The sequence below is a fragment of the Eulemur rufifrons genome, chromosome 8, assembly GCF_041146395.1.
Source record: "Eulemur rufifrons isolate Redbay chromosome 8, OSU_ERuf_1, whole genome shotgun sequence".
Taxonomy (NCBI): domain Eukaryota; kingdom Metazoa; phylum Chordata; class Mammalia; order Primates; family Lemuridae; genus Eulemur; species Eulemur rufifrons.
The window spans coordinates 35,790,128-35,818,010 of record NC_090990.1 but is presented as its reverse complement, the minus strand read 5'-3'; the positions used below and the strand labels follow the sequence as shown (position 1 = coordinate 35,818,010).

Below are 27,883 nucleotides of genomic sequence, written 5' to 3'. Positions count from 1 at the left end.
TTGAACATCTTGTCTCCCATCCCTGCCCAAACCAGAATCTGAAGTTGTTCTCCATATTGGATTCATAGGTGTTGCTCTTTGTTGTCAGCAATACTTTGGTTTCTAATAACGAATAAGCAGGTGATAATTTGGTTTATGTTTCACTCTTTAATAAGTATAGATTGTGTCCCTAAAATAGGCATATTGAACAGGCTTTATAGGTTCCAAGTGAAGATACTGGTGGAATTGGCAGAAGATAACTATACTTGGGGTTCTGATATGTGTTGGTGGATAAATGGACTCTGCCTAATGACTGTGAGTTCCACATAAAAGTGAGTCCCAGTTCTAAATAATTCTGGAATACCCCCAAAAAATAGAGAAATAAAGAAGGCCTGTGTACGGCTCAGGTACCTGAGAGCCAAACCTAGTCATGATGTTATAATTATAGTCTGAGATTCTCTATGCACTAAGATTTTGCTAACTATCTTTCCTCTACTCCAACCTTCTTCCCAAAAGTGCTTCTGGTAGGTGCCATTTGTATCCAGTGCCTATATATTTTGAACTAAAAGTTGTGACACATGGCGTATCAGTCAGCATGCTAACAGGAAACAGATGGCAGCCTCAAATTAGGAAGGTTTAATAAATGGGCTATTTACAAGGTGTGGGCAGTGTGTAGGGAAACCACAAGATATAGTGAAGTTCCCAGGGGATAATAACAGCCCCCTGGGAAGGGTATGAAGGGAGGGATTGGTTACCAGAACCTAATAGTTGGGTATTGGGCCATCTTGAAGGGAATGGTGACCTTCAGTTAAGGTATATAGTTCATCTGAGATAATCCCTCAGAGAGGGAGCTGAGAAATGAGAATACATACACCCCATTCTCCTACTTCCTTCTCATCTCCTGCTGGGGTTTCTAGTGGCCAACCCGATGAGAAGCCAAAGGGCAAGGCAGCACATTGATGTAATCTATACAAATCAGCCTCTCAAAGCAAAAAAAAAAAAAAAAAAAAAAAAATGTGGAGAAAAAGGATGTAAAGGAAAATAGAAAATATTATGCACAAGTGGTCTAATCACAATATATTACTAGAGTCAATGAGATTATTTGAAGATGGGACCATCAGAGAAATTATGAAATAACTATTTGCTACACATATGAATGGTGATACGATTTAAGAGAATAGGAAATTCATTCAATATTTGTGACTTTTAAGGCAGGATCTGTATATTTCATTTCTGTGTCAACCTCAAACCCCTCCTAGATTTATGCCAGATAGAATGTAGGTGCACATTGCGTGAATGACTGAATGAATGAAAGAATGAATGAAGATATATGTCTGGAAGCAGCATGAAAAGCTGAGAATAGCAGAAAACTGATAAGAAAACTATTTAATAATAGGATCAGTTAAATTTCCAATAACAGATATTCAAAATAACAGATATCTAAAGTAACAGCAGCTTACATGTCTTAGGTTTAAGTCTGTTATCCATCTTGAATTAATTTTTGTAAGTCATGAGAGCTAAGGATCCTGTTTCAATCTTCTACATGTGGCTATCCAATTTTCACAGCATCATTTATTTAATAGGGATTCTTTTCCCCAGTGTAGAGTGTTGTCTGCTTTGTCTAAGAACAGATGGCAAGTGCCCATCAATTCATGAGTAGATTAATAAAATGTGGTATAAGTATACCATGGAATACTACTCAGCCATAAAAAATGAATTAATACCTTTTCTGACAACATGGATGGAACTGGAGACCATTCTCCTAAGTGAAGTTTCACAGGAATGGAAAACCAACACTACCTGTACATGCTATTAAACTGGAACTAATCGATTAGCACTCATGTGCACATATGGAAGTAAAACTCAACAGAAATCAAGCAGATAGGAGGGATGTGGAGGGGATGGGTAAAATTATACCTACCAGGTATAATACACACTATCTGGGTGATGCACTTACAACTTTGACTCAAACTGTACAAAAGCAATTCATATAACCAAAGCATTTGTAGCCCAATAATATTCTGAAATAAAAATAAAATAAAACAATAAATAAATAAAATAACAGCAACTTAAACAAGATAGAGGTTTATTTATTTTACATGTAAAAATCTAAATGTAGGCAATCTATAACTAATATTATAGCTCTACTCTTTGACAGCCTCAGGGAGTTCAGTTCTTTCAGTTATCTGCTCTGCCATCCTTGCAGTGTGGCCCTCAACCTCATGATTCAATGTGGAATTACATCCACACTCCAGACAGCAGGATAAATAAATGGTAGAGAAAGGATAAGAAGCATTTCTGTGGCACTGTCATTTAATAGAACTCATATCCACATTTAACTAAGGAAGGATAAGCAATGAATATTTTTTCTAAGTGACCATGTTCAAGCTAAAAATTGGTAGTCCTGTAGCTATGGAGGAGAATTGATGTTGGGGGACAGCCTGAAGTCTCTGCCACAGGAAGCCTAAATTCTGCTTCTAGCTCTAACATGAAACCACTTGTAAAACTTTGAATGCTACATTCTGTTTTGGGAGATAGTTTTTTCACCTATAAAGTAAGAAAATTGGACTTGAATAGAAGTTTTCAAATTATTCTTTAAGGAATTCCTCAGAAAAATAATAATTTGAGACTTCTATCCTACTTGAGACCCATGAGAGTTCCTGTGGGGATATATAACAAGGTTATACAAGTCTTGGTATACTTCCAGAAATGTATTCTATACCAGAGGAAAAAGACATGTCCAAATACCTGTTTTTTAAAGTTGATAACTAAGTATATTTTGAGTTGTTTAAAGAGTTAATGATCAGAAGAACACCATAGAAAAGATGGTCTTTAAGCTAAGTCTTGAAAGATGGGTAGAATTACTGAATATAGAGTTGGGAATAAGGTAGCCCAAAAAGCAGGAAAAGCTAAGTCATTGCCTGGTGGTAGTTGTTTGGAAGTCTGGTTTGATTGGAATAGGAAATCCGGATTGGGGCTACTGGAAGATTAGGACAGACAGGAAGATCTAGTAAAAACTCTGGAAAGCTTTGATTGTCATATTGGCTAAATCTTTTATTCATATTCAATGCACAGACATTGGATCCATTACTTTATATAGACTATCCTATCTTTTTTTCTTATAATAGCTTCATGGAGTAGGCAGAGCTGTACCAGTTTAGGGGATAAACTAAGGCTAAAAAGATAAATTACTTCACTAAGCCCACATGACTAATTCATATCAGGGCCAAAATTTAAACCATGACTTTGACTTCTACCACCATGTCCTGGCCCTTTCCACTAATGCCCAAATAGATTATTGAGAAAGGGATTCACCTTATCCAAAGCAGCATCTTTAGAAAGTAAATTTAATGAAAGTTCAGGGTATACATATGTCAACTGAACTAGATTAGGGAAGCTCTGTGAGTTGGCTCAATCCTCTGTTCTGGGCTTTGAAGCAGATACTAGAGATTTTAAGGCTTTCTGGCATACTTTTGCAGACAATTCTCAGTTACCAGGGTGTTTGATATGGCTTGTGTCTGAAGGTACCACTATAACTATTTAATCCTTATTTCAATTTGGAGGGTGGATAATTACCAGTGGGAAGGCTAAACATGCCAACATCCAGATCTTAGGGAGAGCAGGAAGGAGGCAAGATTTTGAATTTTTAGTGCTGGAACTATTAATCACCATGATCATAGATGCTACTGGTACTAGTTATGACATCCAAGATGACATTTTATTTTTTTACTCAAAGTTTGAGCAGTTTTCAAGTCTTCCCTAGCTTTTGCTTTCCCTTTTATGTTGTGTTTCCTATGTGCATATGTGTAGTCTCAAGGTTGGTCAGAAGTGTGTGGCTGACTTGGGCCTTCTCTGGTCTCCACTGAGCCTGCACCCAGTCTTGTCCAGGAATATGCTTGTCCCAACTATGCAACTGTCAGCGCTCCTCATTACTACACTTCTGGAATGAGCATTTCCACAGATAATGCTGCTAGGTGTGAGCGCTGCCCAGCTCTCCAAATCAAATGAGTGCCTTTCACCTTAGCAGGGAACCTACCACTCCTCACAAGCTGTCCTGCCCTAAGAGAACACTGCATTCACCAAGCTGAGGGGAAGATGGAGTATCCCAGGCGAGAGCATCACAGATTTCCATCATTATTACCTGAAGTTCAGCAGTTTTTCAAACATAATAATTTTGAGATTGTTGTATACTTTTGGTCAATTTCCAAGCATAGATATGGTTATTTGTGTCAACTTTTTGTGCCAATGAAAAGATTTACCAATCTTTTCATTCTGACATAACTAGAAGTGGATTTTAACTGACAAACATTAAGTTTTAAATTTTATAGCCCTTTTACTGTTAGACACAGTAAAACATGCAATTATTTTCATATGTCATTGAACTAATTAGATGGCCACATAACTCGCTGTATGAATGTGTATGTACTGAAAGAATTAGATGTAGCAAGCCATTCCTATACTTAGGATACTTGCCAAAAGGAAGTGTCTAATCTGCACTCAAATGTTTATAGCAGCACAGTTCACAATTGCAAAGATGTGGAAACAACCCAAGTGCCCATCAATATATGAGTGGATTAATAAAATGTGGTATATGTATACCATGTAGTACTACTCAGCTATAAGAAACAATGGTGATATAGCACCTCTTGTATTTTCCTAGATAGAGCTGGAATCCATTCTACTAAGTGAAGTATCCCAAGAATGGAAAAATAAGCACCACATGTACTCACCATCAAATTGGTTTCACTGATTAACACCTAAGTGCACATATAGGAATAACATTAATCGGGTGTCAGGCAGATGGAGGGGAGGAGATGGGTATATACATACATAATGAGTGTGATGTGCACTGCCTGGGGCATGGACACGCTTGAAGCTCTGACTCTGGGGGGGGCGGGGCAAGGGCAATATACGTAACCTAAACATTTGTACTCCCATAATATGCTGAAATAAAAAAAGGAAAAAAAGGCAGTGTCTAATAAAGAAAATATCTGATAGTGTATTTTAGGGAATCATCAGATAATCATTTATATGAAAATAATATTGTCTAGCCTCTGCTACTGGTTAGCTCTGTGACCTTGTAAAAAGAACTTCCCCTCTATGGTCCTCAGAAAGTCAGACAAGATTATTTCAAATATCTCTTCAGCTCCAACATAAATTATAGTTCAGATGTTCATGGCATTTCAATTGCATGATTCTGTCTGAATCACACATCAGCCTGTTGTAATGTTGCCTCTTAACCTGCCTTTTATTTTATAATAATGGCTAGCAGTTATTGAGTGCTTAGCATGTGCCAGGCCCAACATCATGACTTTTATATATATTAAAAATATATATATATACATATATATATATTATGTCACTTTATCCTCACAACACCTCTATTATATGGTTAGTACTATTGTTGAATACATACCATGTGACTAGCATTTTCTAGACTGGGGATACAGCAGTGAAAACAGTCAAAAGTCCATGCCCTCATGAGGCTTACATTATGGTAAGAAGAGACAACAATATTGGAGTAATTAAATCAGGAAATAGGATCAGTTTGGGGAGGAAAGTTTCACTTAGAAGGTAGCATTTAAGTTCTGAGATATGTAAGTATTATCTTCTCCCATATGCATTTTTAAAAACTGAGATTTAATGAGATTAGTTTGGCTACATCATGCAGCTGGAATTGGAAGCCAAAGAGTGGGCTCTAAACCAGCCCTGATAGGAAAATACTCTATTCACATATATAGCCATTTAGTGAATTCTTACAAAGCCATTCTTTAACACTACAAATACCTGGTGAGCATTTTCTGCCTGTCAGTCTCTATGTTATGTGTTAGACATAGAAAGATTAATACAAAGCACACTCTATTCCTGAAAAGTACACAACGTGGTGGGCAATACAGATATAAAAACTAATAATAATGATAAGAGACCTGATATAATAGAAGTAGTAGGCAGAGAAGGGACACAAAGGAGGGAATGAAGTCTTGAGGAATGACGCATACTGAATTCAGTATCAAACATGAGTAAGGAGGCTGAGATACTATGGTGTGTCCCAACCATGTTGCATGGTTCCGTGTTACAAGGGACACAGGATCAACCTAAGAAGAGCAGGAAGGGTGGTGACAAGGAGACGCTAGAGAGATAGGTAGAGACCAAGTCAGGAGGGCCTTAAATGCCAAGCTAAAGAATTTTGACTCTGTCTTGAGGGAAGTGAGGACCCAGGCAGGAAGGAATATGATCACTGGGGCACTTAACCTTTTTATAGCTAGGCTGCCCCTGCTGGTGGCAGCTGGCACTCCTGACTAGAAGTCAGGTTAACTCCTGCCTGTTTGTCCAGTTGGCTTTTCTTCCCACAGGCAGAGATATTTATTAGCCAAGAGCACCAGGAGAAACACTTTAATACCAAGACCTTGTGTATTGTAATGAGAATGTCATAGAGATACCTAGAAAAGCTGGCCTCTCTGATCTTAACACCTCACAGCAATCTCTAAAGTTGGCAAAGACTACAGAGGTGTCATTCAAATTTAGCAAATATATTAGCCATCTCCTATTGACAAAGACTGAAGCTGTAAAAACCAGTATTTTCTTTTAACATTCCAGAAATTTGACTTTTCAGCCTCTGCTCACAGACCTTTGAGATAGTTAGGGCCCCATCCCAATAACAAGAAAGTCCTACCATCCCCAAAAGAGCTCCCTTCCTCTAACTTCCTCTCTTTGATTCTAGCTCCACCCGCTGGGCCCACCTTGCAAGTACTTGCTCTTTTAGCTCCTGGATAGGCCTGCAAAGATATGGAGATAGTGACCACAGCCCCCTCATGAATCTTCCCTTCTCCAAACTAACCCACCCCCTTCCCTTATCCCTGTATAATTCTATATTTCTTCATATTCTGTGGTTTCAAACGTCCCAGCTTCTTTGTTGTTCTTCTTTGGATATGAGTAATTTTCTTCTTAAAATGCTATAACTGAATGTAAAACTCCATAGGGGATCTGAGCATCCCATGCAGAATGGGAGTATTGCCTCTCTTGCTCATTGGATGCTAGATCTCTAGAAATGCAGCCAGAATTTACATTAACTTCTTTTGGTAGCTAGTCCCTCTTGTAGTAGATTTTTTTGTTGCTATTCTGTAAATAAAGTTATTTTTATTTCTATGATATTCTCTTTTTAATAAACCTCTTATCTTAAAATAATTTTAGATTTATAGAAAAGTTGAAAAGATAATATAGAGGGTTCCCATATACCCTTCACTCCATTTCCTCTAATGTTAATATCTTACACAACCATGGAGGATTTGTTCAAAAGTAAGAAATTAACATTGTTTCATTTGTATTAACTAAAATAGGGGCCTGTATTCAGATTTCACCAGTTTTTTTCACTAATATCCTTTTTCTGCTCCAGAATTCAATCCAGGATACCATATTTGCTATGTTAGCTTATAGCAAATTTTAAAAGTGTCATTATGAGTCCTTATACTTACCCTGATACATTTCAACTTGTTGGTTTTAGTCCTGTGTTCTAGCCTGTTGTGATAATTTTGATTCTTGAATTTTCTTATCTGCAGTATTAATGTGCCTTCACTTAGAAATTTTAAAGTATGTACTTTTTAAGTATTAATTTAAATACAAGTGTTTCACAGGAAAATCTGAGACCATGAACAGAGACTCATGCATATTGCCGTAAATTGACATTTTTACATCAATTTTATATCAATCCCTGGGTTTGGTTATGCTGCTAATCCCTGTAGCATAAGTCACCTAAATGAATCAAGATTTCACCTGCCTCCAAATCAATTCAATTAAATCCAATGCAGTTCAGTTTTTTTTTAGTATCCCTTATGTACCATGTACTGTCAGAGATTTAGAAATAAACAAGATGTAGTCCCTGCCCCCATTTCTCCACCTTGTCAATAAGGATCATATATAAAGTTTTACCTGATAGCTAGTTCAATTCTGTGACAGGTGAGAGAGAACCATGTGACAAAGGAAAAACTTAGAAAAAGGAGTGTGTGGGGTGAAGGGTCATGTTAGGTGGGACTCTACAATGAGAGACCCAGGCGATAGAAATCCACACTGGAACTCCAACCGTTGCTTGTGAGATTGACTCAGCTCAGCAGGCCTTTGACTCCTAGACTAGCGATAGAGTGGGGATTGGATGTCCTTTCCCTGAAATCACAGTGAGAATGGGTAAGTGGCAGAGGGAAGATTCCAAATGCCCTATTTGGAAAGATTTTCAGAATCTAAACCAAATTAAGAATCAAAAAAAAAAAAAAAAAGAAGAAGAAGAAGAAGGAGGAGGAGGAGAAAAAGGTAAAAGGAAGCTGAATCATGAAGCCAAAGTAAAGAAAATGGAGAATATGATATAATCAGAAAAAGACAGCGAGGGTGAGGAGAAGTAGGAGCAGAGTGGACAAATATAAGGAGATCTAGCAGAATTTAAGGTATGAAATTTGGCAGATTCTACTACAGTCCTTGTGTGACTTGTGTGGAAAAGCCATGATATCAGAAAGTAACTGGAAGGAAACTGATGACCTTGTGGGCAGGAAAGTAAGGACCAGAAGCCAATTCTGCCCAAAAGAGGCAAAAGAAGGCCAGCACAGTTCTGACCAGCGTGATAACTTCAAAATAAGCTAATCCCCTTCTATTCTCTCTGTTCTTTCTCCTTCTTTCTTATTCTTTGAAGTAAAACATCATGGAGTTGCAGCTGGCCACATGACCAAGCAAATGAATCAAAAATAATTACATCTTTTTGGCTGAGTTTTAAATTGAGTAATTGTTGGAAGTTAGTAATCTCAATTATCAGCCCCTAATCCACCTCTCAGAAGAGTTCTGTGTACTCCCATCGGCACCAAACTGTGTCCTGATCAATTTGTCCTGTCCTAAATTAAACAAGCTTAGTGGTTCTGGCTCCCTTCCAGCAGGCCACTTCACAAGTCACCATTCTCTTGGCATAATTTTTGCTATTCCTTCCAAAAAGAGTCCAAATTAATTGGAGGCAGATACGTCCTCTCAGCATCTAACTGAGGAGCTTCCAATTTACCTGCTGATGCAAGTAACCCATCCATTCTAAACCTCAGCCTTGGGTGAACAAGGGCCTGGGAACAAAGATGCCAGGAATTGTGACCCTGAGTTCTTCCTCTGCTTAAAAAAAAAAAAAAAACACAAAAAACAAGCAAACATATGTCTGATTTACCTAAAGCTGCAGAAGCCAACCCCAAAAGTACTATACACCTGCTCTATTCCTGAGTTTCCTAGTTAAGTGAATGCATCACCATCACCCCATCACTCCAATTGCCCGTGCCAGAAATTTGTCCTATTTACCTTCTCCATTTCAGTCATTCCTTACATACTATCACCAAGTATGATCAAGGCTACAACTCAATATCCTTAGAACCTGTCCCTTCCTTATCTCTGCTGCCATAGCTCTAGTTCGAACTATTAGCACGTCTCAGGAAATTCAACAGCTTCTTTAGCTAAGGGGAACAAAATGTGAGGTGAATAGGTCTCCAGACTCTCTATGCTGCTCACACAGCTACCAGAGCATTACAGTGACATTACAGTGGCTACAGAGGAAGTCCCAGCTTCCTCCTAATGATGTGTCCCCCTCACCTCTTCACTGGTCCTGTGGTGCCTGACCAAAGACAGAGTGACTTCTTCACTGAATACCATCTCTAGGTTCAGCTAGGTTGGCAGATTGCTACTTTGAGACCATTCTTTCCTCTCCCTTTTATAAAAAGGCATAATATAAAAAGATATGTTTTGAGCTTTATGCCATCATCCTATACAACTCCCTGCTACCCTTTATTGCTGTCTGCTGTTGACTTCTTGGACACTTCCCTCAATTGCAGAGGAGCTTGGTCCATAATTATCTTTTCCACTGAACTGCTGCCACCATATTAAGTGATTTTTGTGTCCATGGACATGACCCATTGAACACCTTCTCAGTAGTTTAAGATGAAACAGCAAATTCTTAACATGGGCTATAAGATCCTAGATAATTTTGGCTGCTTCTTCAATCTATCTCATATCCCTCTTCCCTTGCTGCTGATGCTCTACCCACACTGGCCTTCTGATAGTTCTTTCTGTGAGCCATGGATTTTCTCCCTAACTTGTATATGTATTGGTTCATCCACCTGTAATATTCTTTCTCTATGGCTCTTTGCCTAATTACATCCTATTCTGCTTTCAGGATCCCATTTAAACATCCCTTCTTCATGTAATTATTCCCTGTTGCACTTTTCCCCACACTAGTTCAATAGCCTCTGTTACATGCTCCTATAATGTATTCTATTTTGCCTTTAAAACATTTATCACTCTTCTGATTGTTCATTCAACATCTATCTTCCTCTGGAGATTTTTAAGCTCTATGAGGACAAGGACCATGTCTGTCTTATATACTGCTCTATCCATGGGGCTAGTATGATGTCAGGAACATGGGTGTTTATCAAAGGAATTGAATCTCTGTCTCTAGTCTTTCCCCATCCAATCTAACCTCTACACCACTGCCAGAGAACTTCCCTCCCGCCTCCCACCCTTATGACTAATGATGTTGAGCATCTTTTTATGTGCTTATTGGCTATCAGTGTGTCTTTTTTGGAGAAATGTCTATTTAGATCCTTTGCTCATTCTTAAATCAATTTTTTTTTGTCTTTTTATTATTGAATTGTGGGGGTTCTTTGTATACTCTATTATCTAAGTCCCTTTTCAGATATGTAGTTTACAAATATTTTCTCTCATCCTATAGTCTTTTCACCTTCTGTTTGTATTTTCAAATTTTATTTTACTTTTAATTGACAATAATTGTATAAATTTATGGGATACAATGTAGTATTTAAAACATGTATACATTATGGAATGATCAAATAAGGCTAATTAATACATCCATAACTTCACACAATTATCATTTCTTTGTGGTGAGAACATTTAGAACCCACTCTTTTAGTTATTTTGAAATGTATAATATGTTATTATTAACTACAGTCACCATGCTGTGCAACAGATCAGCAGAACTTATTTCTCCTTTCTAACTGAAACTTTGTACCCTTTGACTAACATTTCCCCTTTCCTTGTCCACACCCCGCCCCCTCGGCCTCTGGTGACCACTCTTTTCACTTTCTTGATGTTATTATTTATAGCATAAAAGCTTTTAATTTTGATGAAGTCTAATTTATCTGGGTTTTTTCTTTCTTTTTTTATTATTGTTGCTCTGCTTTTGGTATTATATTTTCTTAGTTAGTTTGGGCTGCTATAACAACCATAGACTGAGTGGCTTAAACAACAGAAATATATTTCTCACAGTTCTGAAAGCTGGAAGTCCAAGATCAGGGTTCTGGCAAATCCAATATCTGCTGACGGCCCACTTCCTGGCTTTCAAATGGCTGTCATCTTGTTATATCCTTACACAGAAGAGAGAGAGAGAGAGAGGGAGAAAGCTCTCTGGTGTCTTTTTATAAGGGCACTAATTCCATTCCTGAGGGCTCCATCTGCATGACCCAATTACCTCCCAAAGGCCCCACCTCTTAATAGCATCACCTTGAGGATTAGGATTTCAATATACGAATTTTGGGAGGACATATTCAGTCCACAGTATGTATCTAAGAAACGATTGTCTAACACAAAGTCAGGCATAGGTCAGATTTACTGCTGTGTTTTCTTCTAAGAGTTTTACAGTTTGGGCTGTTACATTGATCCATTTTGAGTTAGTTTTAGTAGATGGTTCTAACTTAAATGTGTCCAAGCATTGTTGAAAAGATTGTTTTTTTCCCCCATTTTATTGTCTTGGCACCCTTGTCAAAAATCAATTGACCATAAATGTAAGAGTCTATTTCTAGGCTTTCAATTACATTCAATTGATCAATATGTCTATACTTGTGCCAGTACAACACAGTCTTCGTTAATGTACCTTTGTAGTAAGTTTTGAAATCATGAAACGTGAGCTCTCTGCTCTATCCATGGGGTTAGTATGATGTCACTTTGTTCTTTTTCAAGATTGTTTTGGCTATACTTGGTCCCTTGCATTTCCATATGAATTTTAGGATCATCTTATCAATTTCTTCAAAAAAATCAGCTGAGATTTTGATAGTTATTGCATTGAATCTGTAGATCAACATGGAGAATATTTCCATATTAACAATATTAAGTCTTCTGATGAACCAGTGTGCAATGTTTCCCCATTTATTTCAATCTTCTTTAATGTCTTTCAACACTCTTTTGTAGAATTCAGTATAAACAAGACTTGTACTTATTTCATTAATTTCTATGTATTTTCTTCTATATTTCTATATTCTATATTTCTAATTCTAATGAATTTTTCATTTTAGTTCTTATACTTTTCATCTCCAGAATTTCCATTATGTTCTTTTTTATAATTTCTATATTTTATTTATATTCTCTTATTTGATGAGATATTGTCAGCATGCTTTCCCTTACTTCTTTAGACATACTTTCCTTTAATTCTTTAAACGCATGTATATAGCTGCAATAAAATCTTGTGTGCTAAGGCCAACATTTGGTCTAATTTCTATCATCTGCTTTTTTGTTGTTATTCTTGTGTATGGGGGGGGTCACAGTTTCCTGTTTCTTTGCATGTCTTATAAGTTTTGTTGAAAACTGAATATTTTTAGATAAAATATTGTAGTAACTCTGGATACTGACTTCCTTCCTCCTCTAGGGCTTGTTCTTGTTTGCTTATTGATGGATGGTTAACTGAAGTCTGTTTCCCCCATAGTTTGTAACTTTTATGTTTCTCCTGAGAAGGAGCTGCCTTGGGCATACACAGAGTATCCCTGAGCATCTGGCTGTTTTGCCTCTATTGGTATCACATACAGCTAGTACTCAATACTAATTGCTAGCTGATTGCTCTATTTTTCCTGGGGCGAAAATTGGTCCACAGTCTGATTCAATTAAAATATAGCCCCTTTTCAGGGGCAAGGTATTGATTGCTGGTCTTTAACACTGTTCTGACTACTGGTGGATTCTTCTTAGCTATGTTTTCCCCCTAATTCTTTTTTCTAACCATCTAGCTGGTCTATTGATTTTCTTATTGTTATAAGTTTCCTGGCACTACCAGCCCCCTCATAATTGCTTGACACCAAAATCTCTGTTGTTTTTCACATTACCCTTTGGCATGATCTCCCCCACAATCTGTTGAAAATAGATTTCATCTGGAGGTGAAAAGTATAGGAACTAAAATGAAAAATTCACTAGAGGGGTTCAGCAGTAGATTTGAACTGGCAGAAGAAAAAATCGGTGAATTTGAAGATAGACTGATAAGGATTATGCAATCTGAAGAACAGAGAGAAGAATGAAGAAAAATGAACTGAAGCTCAGAGAAATGTAGGACACCATTAAGTGCACCAACATACACATAATGGGAGTAGCAGAGAGAGGAGAGAGAGAAGGAGTAGAAAAAACATTTGAAGAAATAATGACTAAAAACTTCCCAAATCTGTTGAAAAATATTAGTTATACATCCAATGAGTTCAGCAAACTTGAAGTAGATTAAATTCACAGAGATCCACACCCAGGCATATGCAATGTTGCAGAGTTATTTGTTCTCATTGCCTAACTTTCTCCATGAACAGAACCTCTACACTGGAGCTGGAGTCAGAGACAGTGGCCCACTTCTCCCAGAGTGTTACGTCTGCTCTGTGAGTTAAGCTCTGGTTAGGGTCAGTAGCCCAGATCTTCTTGGCTTGCCTCTCTTGGCCTGAAACCTCTGTCCTATGAATGAGCTGGGATGAGGGCATCTGGGATCCAGTATTCTTTGTCTACCATGCCTGGTATAGAGCTTTCATCCTATGAATAAAGTCTGGATGGGGAAAGGAAGACTTTTACTCTTGGCAGCACCTACCCAGAATAGAGCTTCTCCAATATTGAGCGGAGGGGCAGGGGTGGGGTGAGAGGTGCTGGTGGCTTGCCTCCCCCAAGGTGAAATCATAGCTGTAGACTGGGAGTTAGGTGGAGAGGGAGCACATCTTCTTGATGGCACACTCCTGGAGTAGAGCTTCCATAACACTGAGTTGGAAGGTGGGAATTTGAGGAGGTCATGGCTTAAATGCCACAGACTCTCATTGTTGTTACGAAGATTTAGTGGATTCTTTTGAATACATGTGCCTCCATTTGTTGTATGCTCACAGGACAATTTCCAGAGACTTTAAGTGGTTGTTTTTAAAAATAACTTTTTTTTCTATTTATTTTTTTAATTCAGGATACTATGGGGGCACAAATATTTTGGTTACATGAAATGCATTTGCCTCACTCAGTCAAGCCAAAAATCAACTCAAAGATGCAACACCTTCCACAATAGCATAAAAGAAATTTAAATATTTAGGAATATATTTAACAAAGGAGGTGAGAGATATTTATAGGGAGAACTACGAAACACTGAGAAAAGAAATTGTAGACGATGTGCACAGATGGAAATCCCTACCATGCTCATGGATTGGTAGAATCAATATTGTTAAAAATAACTTTTAGTAGTTAAAAATTATAAAAAGAAATTTGAGCAATTAAATGGTTGTTTTGATGGGGAGAGAGTATGTTATGCTCCTTACACCACCATTCTGGAAGTTAATCTCTGCTGCATGAAGGCCAAATTAAACATTGGTTATTTCATTGTCTCTCTTGGCTTAGGTCCTCCGTTGGCCCCTCATTACAAATATATTAATAATGCCCCAGAAATTTTATTAGAGTGAAATAATTTGCCTTCTCCCGTTTACCTCCCTCTCCCCTAAAACCAATAGGTGTGCCACTGGTTGATATAGTGGGAAAAATTAAATGAATAAATTATTCATTAAACAAATATTCATTAATCACATTTTATGGGATAGAAGTACCAAGACCTAAGGATATAGATGTGCTTAAGAATATGGTCTTTATCTTTAGTATATCAAATTCAGATAGGGAAGAGAAATGTAAGAACAAACAAAAATACTGCACCATTTAAATTCATAATATAAATATTCAGGATATCTGGTGAGCTGCTGAAATAAAGTCATTACATTTGGCTATGCATTCAGTGAAGACAGGGACCATTCCTAATTCAAGCTCAGAAGCCAGTTCTATAGTGGTACTCAGTGATCATATATTGATGAACTACATCAGTAAATGAAAGAATTAGATGAAATTTGGCCCAGTTCAAATGTCCTTGCTCCAGAAATTATCCCTGATTCCCTTCAGCTATAAATAAACTCATCAACAATTTCTCTTCCTTTTTTTAGACTCCTAGTATTTCCTGCCCTATTTTATGACTCTGTTATGTATATCAAACTTCTTTTTCTAAACTGGTTGCTCCTGGAGCTTAGGAACTGTGCCTGATTGCCTTTGAGTTCTCTTCTGGGCCTGACAGTGTGGAGGCTCAATAAATTTAATTTAATTTACATTATTTTCAATGAAAGAATTAACAAGACCTGAGATAACATATTCCCTCTCTTCTTCTGGGGCAGTGGACTCTGACTGTTTATGGAGAGAGAAGTGGGATGTTAAACTGTGTAAACCAGAGTTCAATTTTTATGCAGTCTACATCTTTTGAACCAGAATTTTTCCAAGGACCATATATATATATATATATATATATATGTGTGTGTGTGTGTGTGTGTGTGTGTGTGTATAAAATCTCTATCTCAAGTCAGATCTTTTTGGGGCAATGGCACTGTTCTAAAACTGATTTGTGGTAGTTAGTGGCACACTTGGTAAATTTACTAAAAATTTTTTAAATTGTATACTTGAAATAGATGACATATCATATGTAAAACATGCTTCAATAAAGTTGAAAAAAGCTCCCGTGCTCTGAGCAAATGCCAAATGTAAACCTCTTTTAGCAAGATTTTATTAATCATTCTGGAGATTATGGAAATCAAAGTTAGATGTGGAAATGATAAATCCAGAGACTCCAAGGCCCACTTATTATTTTTTTATTAAAGATTTCTATGCTATGAATGCAATGGTCACAGGTTTATGGGATATTTTTGCATTTAGGGTATTTTGACTGGGGCAGATGGAGAATTCATGCTTTTAGAGCCATAATTTCTTCTTGGTACCTTTGAGTATAGTCATACTTTGTCACTTCCTCTGAAGCCACATTTTCATTTTATTGAATCAGAAGGTATAAAACATTAGGGCACAAGAGCATTTCTTTCATACTGTAATGTCAAAGCCAAGAAAAATCCTAAGTTCCTCTAGTTCTGGAGTTTTAAATTGTGCTCCCTATATTTCTAAAGAGTAATTTGGACTCTGAACAGTACCTTAGGGGCCACTAAGAAAAGAGGAGAAGGAGGAGCTTCTAAGAAGTCAGGGCACTGACCTCTGTTGTCTTCCCCATTACACACTGAAGCTGTCCCTGTTTATTGGCCTTCCCCATTTACTTAATTTGAACAAAGGACTTAACTGCTAACCATATTTGCAAACCTCTCTTTTTCTGCAGCTGGAAACATGGGGCCCAGAGAGAGGAGGTAACTTTCCTGAGTCACCCAGCAAATTAGTGGGACAGTTCTAGCTGGAAGTCCAGCTGCTGACTCCTAGATTAGCTTCTGTTCTCTGTCCATTGCAATGACTCCTCTCACTTCCAGACCCATCTGAAAAGTTTCCTTTTTTATCTATCTACTCTTTAAGCAAACATTAACTGAGCACATATGAGGCAGTAAGAAGGAAATTAGATACATAAGTTAATATAGTGTGGGCTACATAGGTTAGAACCTTGACTCTGCCACTTATTAACTGTGTAAACTTAGACCAGTTACATAACCTCTTTGTGCTTCTGTATCCTCATACATTAGCATCCCCCACCCCAATAAATATCTAGAGAGACCCCTTGTTCTGTCAAAATTTAAACAGAAAGATTGTCAAGGCTGGAGCCATATTGGGATTTGAATTTTGGCTCTGCCATTTATATTAATATGTCAAGTAACCTCTCCAGGCCTCATCTGCAAACTAGACATTATAATTTAGCTTCAGGGCTTCTGTCATGACAAAATGCTTCTAGAAGATATTGGATAATAGAAGTGAAAATCCTTCCTGAATTGTTTGTAAGTGCTTGGATACAATGCATTCATAATACCATATCTCCCTTATCAGACTGTAAGCTCTATGAAAGCATAGAATTTGTCATATAAAAATGAATATAGATAACATTTATAGAGTGCTTACTACATGCCAAATACTATTTTATGTACTTTATTTTCTCATTCAATCTTTCAACAACCCAATGAAGCTGTTACTATTATTATCCCCATTTTGCAGATGAGGAAACTGAGGTACAGAGAGGTTAAGTAACTTTTCCAAAGCTACACTACTACTACATGGTAATACATGTCTAGGAGAAATCAATGAGTAAGTGATTGATTGGTGGGGAATTAGAAAGAAACTGTAGGTACATGGAACCCTGCTGGATAATCAGAAAGAACTGCTTAGGGGAGGTAACATTTGTACTGTATCTTGGAGGATACATAATGGATGAGAGGATGGCATATTGGGGATGTGGTGGAGAGTATAGATTGGAAAGACATCTAGAAAGTTAAATGATCCTCCTGTCATATTAAAGATTTGCTGAAGGCTGTGAAGAAAGAGGCTCGAGGGTACAAGGAGGAAATGTAAATCACATTAAGCCATTAAAATGTATTGTGAGTCAATCATATGAAAGACAGGCTAGGTAGGAACTATGATAAAGGCAGATACACAACCTATGATTATCTGTTATTTCTTTTTGCTACTAAAGTCAACTATTAATAAAATAGGTTATCTAAGCATTAACTTTTCTTTGTCTTCTGGATTGAACCTACATCTTGGACAAATCCAGGTAACTTGCCACTTGGTCTCAGTTATTAGCATTTGACTCAAAGTAAAAAGTACAACAGCCACCTTCTTAAGCAAGTAGGAGACTGAGCCTGGTTTCTCATGATACTTCTTTTAGATTAAAGCTATCAAGAAAGCAGATTTCCCTGAAAATCCTGGAGATAATGTCCTCAATTGTTTTAATTGGTGGAGGGGAGGGAGAAGAAGTCATAGATGAAAAAAGAGTATGATTTTAGATGTTAGACAGTTCTGGGTTCTGCCATTTATGAGCTGGGTGACTGTGGATAAATTATATGTAATAAGTTGTATGACTGTGGGCAAACTACCTGGGGCTCACCTCCTGAAGTCCAAGGTTCCTAATTTTTAAACAAGGGTAATAAAAACAACTTGGAAATGTTGTGAGAATTTGAGTTAATATAGCAAAGTGCTGTCATATAAGAAGTGCTCAACAAATAATGATTATTATGGCTTATAACTCTTGTTGGCAAAGGCCATATTTGGAATCTTAAAATCATAGTATTTTGAAGTTAGAGGAAGCTAAAAGAATCATTTGGCCCAGCCTACTCATGTTACAGTTTGGGAAACTGAAATTGAGAAGGAAAGGGACTCACCCAATTTTACACAGCTGGATGACAAAGACAAAATGAGCTGCTGGATCTCCAGTCCCCTCTGATTCTGGGACCCTGAACTAACTGAGTCTGCCCCATTAGTTCCTGGCCCAGGTCTGAACCTTGACTACAGTCTTGGCTTCTGTGGAAAGAAGTTTATTTCCCCATCCTGACTTCATGGGGCCTCCAGGCTTCCAGTGAGAACACACCATCAGCATATCTTCCTGTTCCCAAGGTGGCCTGAAGCCTTCTCTATTCCTAAATTAAGAGCAAGGATGAATAGGTAAGTAGTCGTAGCCTTCCTTTTGTTGCCTCAGGTCTATGGTCAACATAGATTCTCCAGTTCAATGATGTAACCCTTATACTATGATTTTATTACTAGGTCAGTAATATGGATTAACAAAAAGATCAAGGGCTTTTATTTAAATAAATTTGATTTTTAGTGCTGCTTGCACTGTGTCTTCACCATGTAGCCCTGGAAAGGTTCATTAACCTCTTTGATCCCCAGTCTCCTCGTTTGTAATTTGGAATCATTTGTAATTGTTTGGAATTGTTAGGAAAATTAAATGAGTAACTAGTAAAGAGCCTAGCATACTGCTAGTACACAGTAGATATTCTACAAACGTATAAATGATTGGTAGTAAATATCTTACTAGTATCTATTTCTCAGAATGACATTGGAAAATGTCTTAAATAAATTAATTTTCCCCCAACTAGACTCACTCATTTTGCCAAGAAGAATAAATTTACATGTCAATAGGAATTTAGGAGGGGTTTAGAGAGCTCAAGAGAAGCATTATACTATTTATCAAGGCATGAGCTCCAACTCCTCATTATTTCTAGCTAAAGCTATGATTATAGCAGTCCTGGATGTGGGTCCCCCTCATTAGCCAGAGAGAGGAGTATCTAGATTTTATTCCTCCTTGTTGCTACAAAGAGGTGGGTCTGACTGCTCGTTGCTCAATAGGTTCTCAAGAAATATTTGCCAAATAGGTGTATTAATTTATATCTCTCTTAAAAGTAGAAATTGCTAAAAATGTTCAGATTCCTTTTTTGCCTTCCCCAAAAGATATTATTTCAGAAAATGGAATACAGAAATTCTACCTTTTTTTCTCTATAGCATCTTAGAATAATTTATTGAATGCTGGACTCCCTTTATTCAAAATTATTTAACTTCATCTCCCAATATCATTTGATTTCTCTGGCTTATTTACTATTGCTTGGCATCAAAAGACAATTATTTTTCTAAGAAGAGAATAGAGGTTTCCAGTATTTTTCCTACATTAAAGTGGATAATAAGATATTAATATGCACTGCAACCATTTGAATCAGCCTCCTCTTTTTAATTCAATAATATTCATACATATTTAAAAGTTTCCCAACTTTTTCTAACTAGGTCAGCAGAATATTATCCATTCTTGATAGTGTTTGTCCAAGCTGCCATTTCACAGGGATGGAGGGGAGATAGATAGCTGGAAGTTTTTATCTCTTTCTCCCATTCATGATGTCTGCATAACAGGAAGTTGAAACTATTGAAGTTTAGACCCGTAAAGATCCCTAAAGATTAGTCTCCTAACACAAGAGATCTAAAGCCCCTAGCAGCATGACCTTGATTTTCTGATAGTAAGTCTTGTGCTCTTTTCATTTTAACAAAGAGGAGCCATTTTAGCCATACTAACTACCATTCTCTCCCATACACTATGTCTTAGTCAGTTAAGGCTGTTATGACAAAGTACCATAGACTAGGTGACTAATACACAACAGGAATTTATTTCTCACAGTTATAGAGGCTGAAGGTCTGAAATCAGCGCATCAGCTTGATTGACTTCTTTTAAGGGTCCTCTTCCAGATTGCAGACTGCTGACTGCTTGCTGTATCTTCACATGACAGAAAGAGAGAACTCTGGTCCTTTTAGCTCTTTATAGGGACACTCATCCCATTCATGAGAGCTCACTCTCATGACTTAATTACCTCCCAATGACTCTACCTCCAAATACCATTACACTGGGGATTTAGACTCTAGTGTAAGAATTTGAAGGGGACAGGGGAACAGAAACATTCAGGCTATAGCACACTGTGAGCTAGGCTGTGCTTTTACCTTATCCCCTGTATTCATTTCATCTTTACAATTAACAATAGGTGGCTATTATTATTCTGTTACCCAGATGAAGAAACCAGGGCTCAGGTTACTTACCTTGCCTGAGCTCATATAGCTAGTAAGTGGTAGAATTAGGATTTGTACCAAGATCTATCTCTCTGCTGCCTGAATCCTTTCCCTGACTACCTCTGTGTTGCTGTGGGAGTCTAATAGCATCATGAAAGCATTCACTGGTTGGGAGGGCTTTATCCTTTTGTCCCCCAGGGCAGTGCAATATTGCCTCTGGGACTCTATTTTGCCTCCTCCCTCACTTGCCTGAGAACCCAGCATGCCTCCTTCTTCTCTGTGACTGTGTTCCTATCCTTATTCTCCTGGACTTTCTGCCATTAGCCTACTTGAGGAAGCTGTTTCAGTCTTTCCAGCATCTTTCCCCAAATCTTTGCCCCACAAAACAAAGCCATAGACCTTCCTCTATTTCAGGATTCTCTGCTACACCCTGCAGGTGCAGAGCTGGGAAACAAATCATCAGATGAAGGTATAAGCAAAGGTGGGACAACTCTCCAGGTTCTCTTGAAGTTAGATATGCTCTGGGCTTCTGTTCCTTCTCACTTATCTCTAAGTGAGTAAAGCTCATCTGGCTGCCCTTCCCTGAGGCCCACCCTTGCTTAGGTCTAGGAAGCCTTCCTTCTCCAGGAAGCCCCTCTGTGCAGTCTGAGGGCCTGAAAGTGTTCAGGAAGAACGATAGGCATGTTTCCATCTCTGAGATCTTTCTCAATACTAAAGCCTCCCATACCATAGGGTCTCTGCCCTGCCCAGCCCTGTTCTACGCAGGAATAATTCTTTCTGGTTATTTCCTCTCAGAACTGGTGAGGCCCAATCTGGACATATGATCACCTGTCAAGCATGCCACAGAATTGGGTCCTGCCCTGAGATGAAGAGTGTGGACGAGGTTCTGTGTAGTCACTTACAGGCCTGAGGGCTGATAATTCTGTCATAATGTGTCTACATTTTCTTTGGAGATTCAAAGTGCTATATGCCCAAGTGAGAAGGCATTGTTATTAACACCATTAGTGATGATCATGGGGACAACAGCAGCCACAATAGTAACAATAACCATTGCCGCCCTCTCAGAGTAGAGATTTTGGAGTCAGACAGATCAACACTGAATCCCAGCTTAGCCACCAATTCATTACCAAATTAAGGAAATTATATTATGTCACTCAGCCTGTTTCTTCATCTGCACATTTGGAAAAAATAAGCCTTACTTTCAAGAATATTTGTCAGAAGTAATATAAACCAAAGCTAACATTTATTGAGTGTGTTTATGGGACACACATGGTGCTAGCTAAGCTTTTGGTGTGTATTATCTTGTGTAATTTCACAACTTTTAAAGACCTGCTCCGTTACTCTGTCCATTTTAAAAATTATAAAACTGAAGTACAGAGAAATTAAATAACTTGCCTAAAATCATACAACTAGTTGGTGGTAGAGTTGGGATTTGGGATCGGGACCTAAGAAATTTGTCTCAAAAGTTTGTGATTAAAAATAATAATATATAAAAAGCAGCTTTCACATTCCCTGGCACATATTAGGTCTCAAGTGGTAATTATAATTTAACAGCATATTGAATTTCTAAAGATCTATACAAATACAAACTGTCTGTTTTGTTATCTTTAAGACTTCGTCTCTTTATCATCACTTAGTAAGGAATGCCTAAAAAGCTATGTTTGCCAGAGAAAGATGTAAGATTTGGCATTTATCTGGTTATCTTGATCAAGGTAGACAACCACATTTGACAATCTTGGCTCTGTTTGATTTATTTTTGGAGGCCTGAATTATTCACTTGGAATTTATACACTGATTACATTGACCAGAGAAATAAATGCCAAAACAGCTTCCCACTTGTGCTGGCTATGGTTCAGGCTGGTTTCAGAGGAGAAGCTGCTTTCTTTGAGGTGGGCCTTCTCATACAGATGACCACGTAGGGAAGTTTGGAGGAGGGGGGAGATGTTATTGTCCCCAAGGTACATGCTATTCTGAAACCTCTTCAGGACAGGATTTGCTCTCATTTGGCATATAACCAGTCTTTGTCCAAGAGAAGAGCTTTTCCACAGTGTCCCAATGGTTATCCAGGCTCTACAGATACCCCTTCAGGCATAGGGAACTTACTTCCTCCCATAGCAGCTCATTCCAACCTGAGATACTTCCTAATCGCATTCTGTTGAGCCAGAGAAGGAGTCATTGTGTCCCTTACTTGAAGATACATAAGTAAAGAGCCCAGGAGGTTCACAGAAAAGCTAGAATAGAAGTAAGAGTCTAGAGTTTTTGTTTTTTTGGTTGGTTTTTGTTCTCTGGTATAGTGAGATCGTCAATATAGGTAGGGGTTTAAGCAAGGAAGTTACAAAGTCAAACTTATTTTATATTAAGTATACTTGGGTTGTTATGTGAAGGATGGATTCAAGGACAGAGCATTGTTAGGGAGTTCTATAACAATTATGACAGCAATAAGAAAGATGGTAAAGAGTTGAGAAATTCAAGAAATATCTAGGGGTTAAAATTCACAGGACCTACGATTAATTGAATGTTGTAGGTGAAGGAAAGATAGGAATCAAGCATTATGCCTAGGTTTCTGGCTTGTTTGAATTGGTGAATGGTAAAGCCATCAAAATGAGGAAGAAAGGGATTGTGGGAAATGTGTTAAATTCAGCTAGGATTGTCAGTATCCAGAAACATCTAGCAAACGTGTATTTCTAAGGGGGTTCAGCCATGTCAAGAAGAACTTCCCAACAATAGTTAGTATTAGAAGTCAGGTGGGTGGTAACCTAGGGCTTCTCTTCCCTTCTGTCCATCACCACTATCTGGGGCCTGGAAGCATTCTCCAGTGTCAAGGAGAAGAGATGTCAAGGGTCTAAGGTGGGGCTTGCCAGGTTTAGGTTGAGACTGACCTTGCATCCCAAGAAAGGCACTGTGGTGAACTCTGATTCCATTGGTATATAAGGATTTGGGGCTTACCTCAGATGTGCCTCCTAGTTCAAGACCCCACCTGTAGGGAAGACTAAGACTGCTTTACTCCCTGACCTGTCAGGACTGGCTCAGAAACTGAGCACAGCTAATCTTCCAGGTAGAGGCAGCAGTGCCTGGAGAGTCAGAGTCAGGGCCGGGTTGTCCAGGAGCTAATAACTTTGTCCTCTTTCTACTGTACCACCTGGTCCCTTCATCCTAGGTTTTCTGGTTACTTGGGCTGACTTGTCATGTGGGAAAAACCAAAGCCTGTGACATTAATGGAGGGGAATGAAACAATAAGCAGAGATAAACAGGCAGAGCTTCCTCTAGATTGTCTTCTCTGAATCCCCAGTTCCTAAGTCATTACTTTTTCTGGGCCCTGAAACACTTGGGACCTGGGGCCAAAAACATTATTTGAAGTTTCCCCAGAGTTAGTACTCTATTTTCTGCCCCTGTTCCCTCTCTGAAAGTCACCGTATACCCATCTGGTTCATTCATTTGTCCTTTTAATTCATTCACTCAGTATATATTGAACACCTATCATGGGCTAGTCAGTATACTCAGAGGTAGCAATTGTGAGCAAAATACACATGGTTTCTTCCCTCCTGGAATCCAAAGTTTAGTTGTAAGGTAGAAAGCCAGAGTGGATGGGTGAATGCCGGAGGAATCCATTAGGGTTTTTCTGGAAGTACATAGAGATAAACATAGACATAACTTTGCACCTACTGAATGTATGCCAGGGGCTCTAAATTATTTACATACATTATACCACTTAAACTTCCAATAGCTGCATGAAGTTATATTATCTTACATTAAAAATAGGAGACTGAGGTTCAGAGACATTAAGTGATTTCTTAATATCACATAGTTGCTAGGTACTGATATAATCTAGGTTTGTAGAGCATCAAAACTTGTGATGGTTCCACTGTCATCTTACTCTTCTAAAGTCACTCAAGAAACTCAAAGTTCTACGTTCTGGGCTGACTGGGTCTACTATAACCTTAAACCAAAGTTTTGTAACCTGAGGTTCAAGAATGTGTTTATTAAACTGATAAGAACAGATACTACACTTGATCTTAGCCAAAAGGCCAAGAAGCAATGCAGAATCATTTGCTTATCCATTCACTCAAGATGCTTATACTATTTTACTATTATGAACAGTAATCTATGGATATATCTGAGAAATTTACTTTTTTTTATTGTGGGCATATTCCTAAAAATGTGGTATTCCTTGGGGATATTTGAGAGGGCTATATATAGAAAATTGATAAAGCTAAAGTCTTTTTTTTTTTTTTTTTTTTTTTTTTTTGAGACAGAGTCTCACTCTGTTGCCCAGGCTAGAGTGAGTGCCGTGGCGTCAGCCTAGCTCACAGCAACCTCAAACTCCTGAGCTCAAGCGATCCTCCTGTCTCAGCCTCCCGAGTAGCTGGGACTACAGGCATGCGCCACCATGCCCGGCTAATTTTTTCTATATATATATTTAGCTGTCCATATAATTTCTTTCTATTTTTAGTAGAGGTGGGGTCTCGCTCTTGCTCAGGCTGGTCTCGAACTCCTGAGCTCAAACGATCCGCCCACCTCGGCCTCCCAGAGTGCTAGGATTACAGGCGTGAGCCACCGCGCCCGGCCGATAAAGCTAAAGTCTTAAAAATTATTTTTCTGACTACTATGTAGAGAAATTTTAGGCATATTAAAATAGTAACTGACTCTGAGTGCAAATCACCACATCAATTCATATTTTTTTAATAGCACAGATGAAGTAATTTACTTTTAAAATAATATTCTCATAAAGACTCAGGAGTTCAACGGAAAAACTATATTTTATTTCTCTGGTAGGCAGCAAAGTCAATTCGTAGAAAGTTCATCCATAAGCTAACACTGTTTATTTATTAAGAGGATGTGTTTTATGTAGAACATCTGACTGCATGCATGAGGATGAATGATTATGGAAGAAGAACTTGAGACTGAGGGTAGAAGTCAAATTTTCCTGTTCTCTGTTATTAGCTGTATGGGTGATTGATTCTTTGGTCCTCAATATTCCCATCAGTAAAATAAATAGGGGGGAAAAACAATGTGTTTAAAGGGGTGCTCAACTTCCCCAACATTAGATGCCAAATGTGGTATACGCTAATATGTGTGCACATTTTCCTAGGAGAGGATGCTATAGCTTCTACCAGAGTTCCAGAGTTACCATGACCTGATATAGATCAAATACCACTACCTTATACCCCATTCTAGGCTTCTTCCTTTCCTTCTGTGTCCACACCTGTGGTGGCTATTTGTCATTGAAGGGACAGTGTAACATATTAGAAAGATCTTGGAACAGTCAGGCAGGAGCTCTTGACACTGAACCCAGCCCTGCACTAACTTTTTTTTTTTTTTTCAACTCATTATGGGTGTACAAAAGTTCAGGTTATATATATTGCCCATGCCTCCCCATCCCCCCAAGTCTGAGCTTCAAGTGTGTCCATTCCCTAGACAGTGCACTAACTTTTAATGTGGCTTCTGCATGTCTCTTCTTCACACTGAGCCTCCCCAGCCAGGACTCTGTGCATCCATGTGTGATCTCCAGGACAATGTCTCTCAGCTGGACTACAAAGCACATTGCAGGTGTAAGGCACTTGGTGGGCTCCAAGTGGCAGTGTGCAGAATGACAGGCACTGAGACCAATAGTAGCAGCTGGGAAGGCAGATACCTGCTGTCAGGCCTCACTGAGGGCCTATCTGCCGGACTACTATAGATCATGAATAATTCTATCAGATCCTGAATCCTTAGGCAGATAGTCTTCGAGGTCATGTGCTCCAACCTTTGCCAGTAAGAGCCAGAGATTGGCCTCTTGGTCCTGAGTCCCATTGCCTGTGTCTTAATTCAAGTGTGGCCTTAGCTGGAATGTGCTTTCTTCCTCCTCCAATGTCAAAATGACTTTGCTCTCAAGTGACTGAATCAGTACTAAATATTTAATGCACGAAGTCTGCTTTCCCAGGGCCTTTGATCTGAAACTTCTTAAAAACATCTTAAAAGCCCTTCAGAAACTGGTTAGTATTTCATTACAGTCACTTAAAATAGATTTATTTTATCAAAACATCCTGTCAGAAACCCCGAAGGCAGGATGAGTAACCCCCAGCGATTCTGACAGGACTGCCTCCCGACATGAGGCTCCCAGCATCTCTGGACAGCCCCGCCTGCATGCTGAGGGGAGCAGCTGTCACAGCATCCTCCCGTGGCTTCAGAGCTGTGAGCAGAGGAGGTGGCAAGGCTTGTCAGAAGCCTTGGGAAGCTGTATCAATAACACCCAGTGAAGAGAATTGAACATATATTGACAATCTGCCACAAGCTGGGCCCTTACCTGTGGTTCTTGCTTTTTGAATCTTACAGTATTTTCATGACAGCCTTGTAAGGTGGGTGGTGGTGTCTCTGTTCTACCCATTAGGAAAATGGGGCTCAGAGGCATATGTGACTTGCTCAAGGTTACAGAATAGAATAAAGATGGAAACCCAGGTCTAGCTGAAAAGCCTATGTTTTTGTTTTATGGGGGGGGGGGGACGGTGTTCCACTGAGATTGGCCATTTTAATGAAGACTATCAGTGGTTTCTTTCTTTAAAAAAGAAAAAATAAATGAAAATAGCATTTTGTAACATTATATAGTAGTATATATTAACTACAACATAGAAAGGAGTTAAGGAAGAAATTAAAAATTACTTGAAATCCTACCATACCATTTAGGTAACTATTCATAATTGTATTTATTAATTGACATTTTGCCTGTTTCTGGTAGCTTCTTTATTAGCTACTTGTTTCAACTTTCTCAAACCCTACCATTCCCCCAGTTTTAGACAGGGGAAAGATGAGGGGAAAAGAAGAAGTATGATATGATCCTTTCTTCCACTGCCAATCTGAGGGGACAAAATCAATTCCCACAAAACCCCAACACAGTCAGGGGCTAAAGCAGGTGCCAAAGTGAAGCAGAAGGTTTTGTCTAGTTCTAGCCACTAGGTGACCTAAGGAAAACCACTTTGTGAAAGAAATAGTTCCTACCCAGTCCAGAAGACTTCCAGGACTGGTGGGAGGATCAATGAGACTATGAGGTAGAAGTTTTTTGTCAGCTGGAAAGTACTATGGAGATAAACAAAAATGTTAGAAAGACTGCAAAAAATAGTGTGTCTCCACTACTGTATGGGTAGGGTAATTATATATATATATATATATATATCTATGTATGTGTGTGTGTGTATATATATATATGTATATATATATATATATATATATCTTATTTTGCCCAAGATAGTCCCTATTTGTGCCTGTCATCTCTACATAATTATTTATAGAGTTCTCTTTCACTCCCAGAAGTGTACTGATTTGGGTGGTAAGTTATATGGCCACCTGAAATATTGGTTGTATAAGATTAGGTAGCTCC

General features: G+C 38.4%; 1 protein-coding gene and 1 pseudogene across 3 annotated transcripts in view; one reads left to right on the top strand and one right to left on the bottom strand.

Annotated features, from left to right (window-relative positions):
- AGBL4 (AGBL carboxypeptidase 4) overlaps nucleotides 1–27,883 on the top strand; it is a 1,250,690-nt gene that overhangs the window by 743,916 nt on the left and 478,891 nt on the right. The gene's annotated exons all lie outside the window — the stretch shown is intronic.
- LOC138390952 (U2 spliceosomal RNA) lies at nucleotides 24,453–24,569 on the bottom strand (annotated as a pseudogene).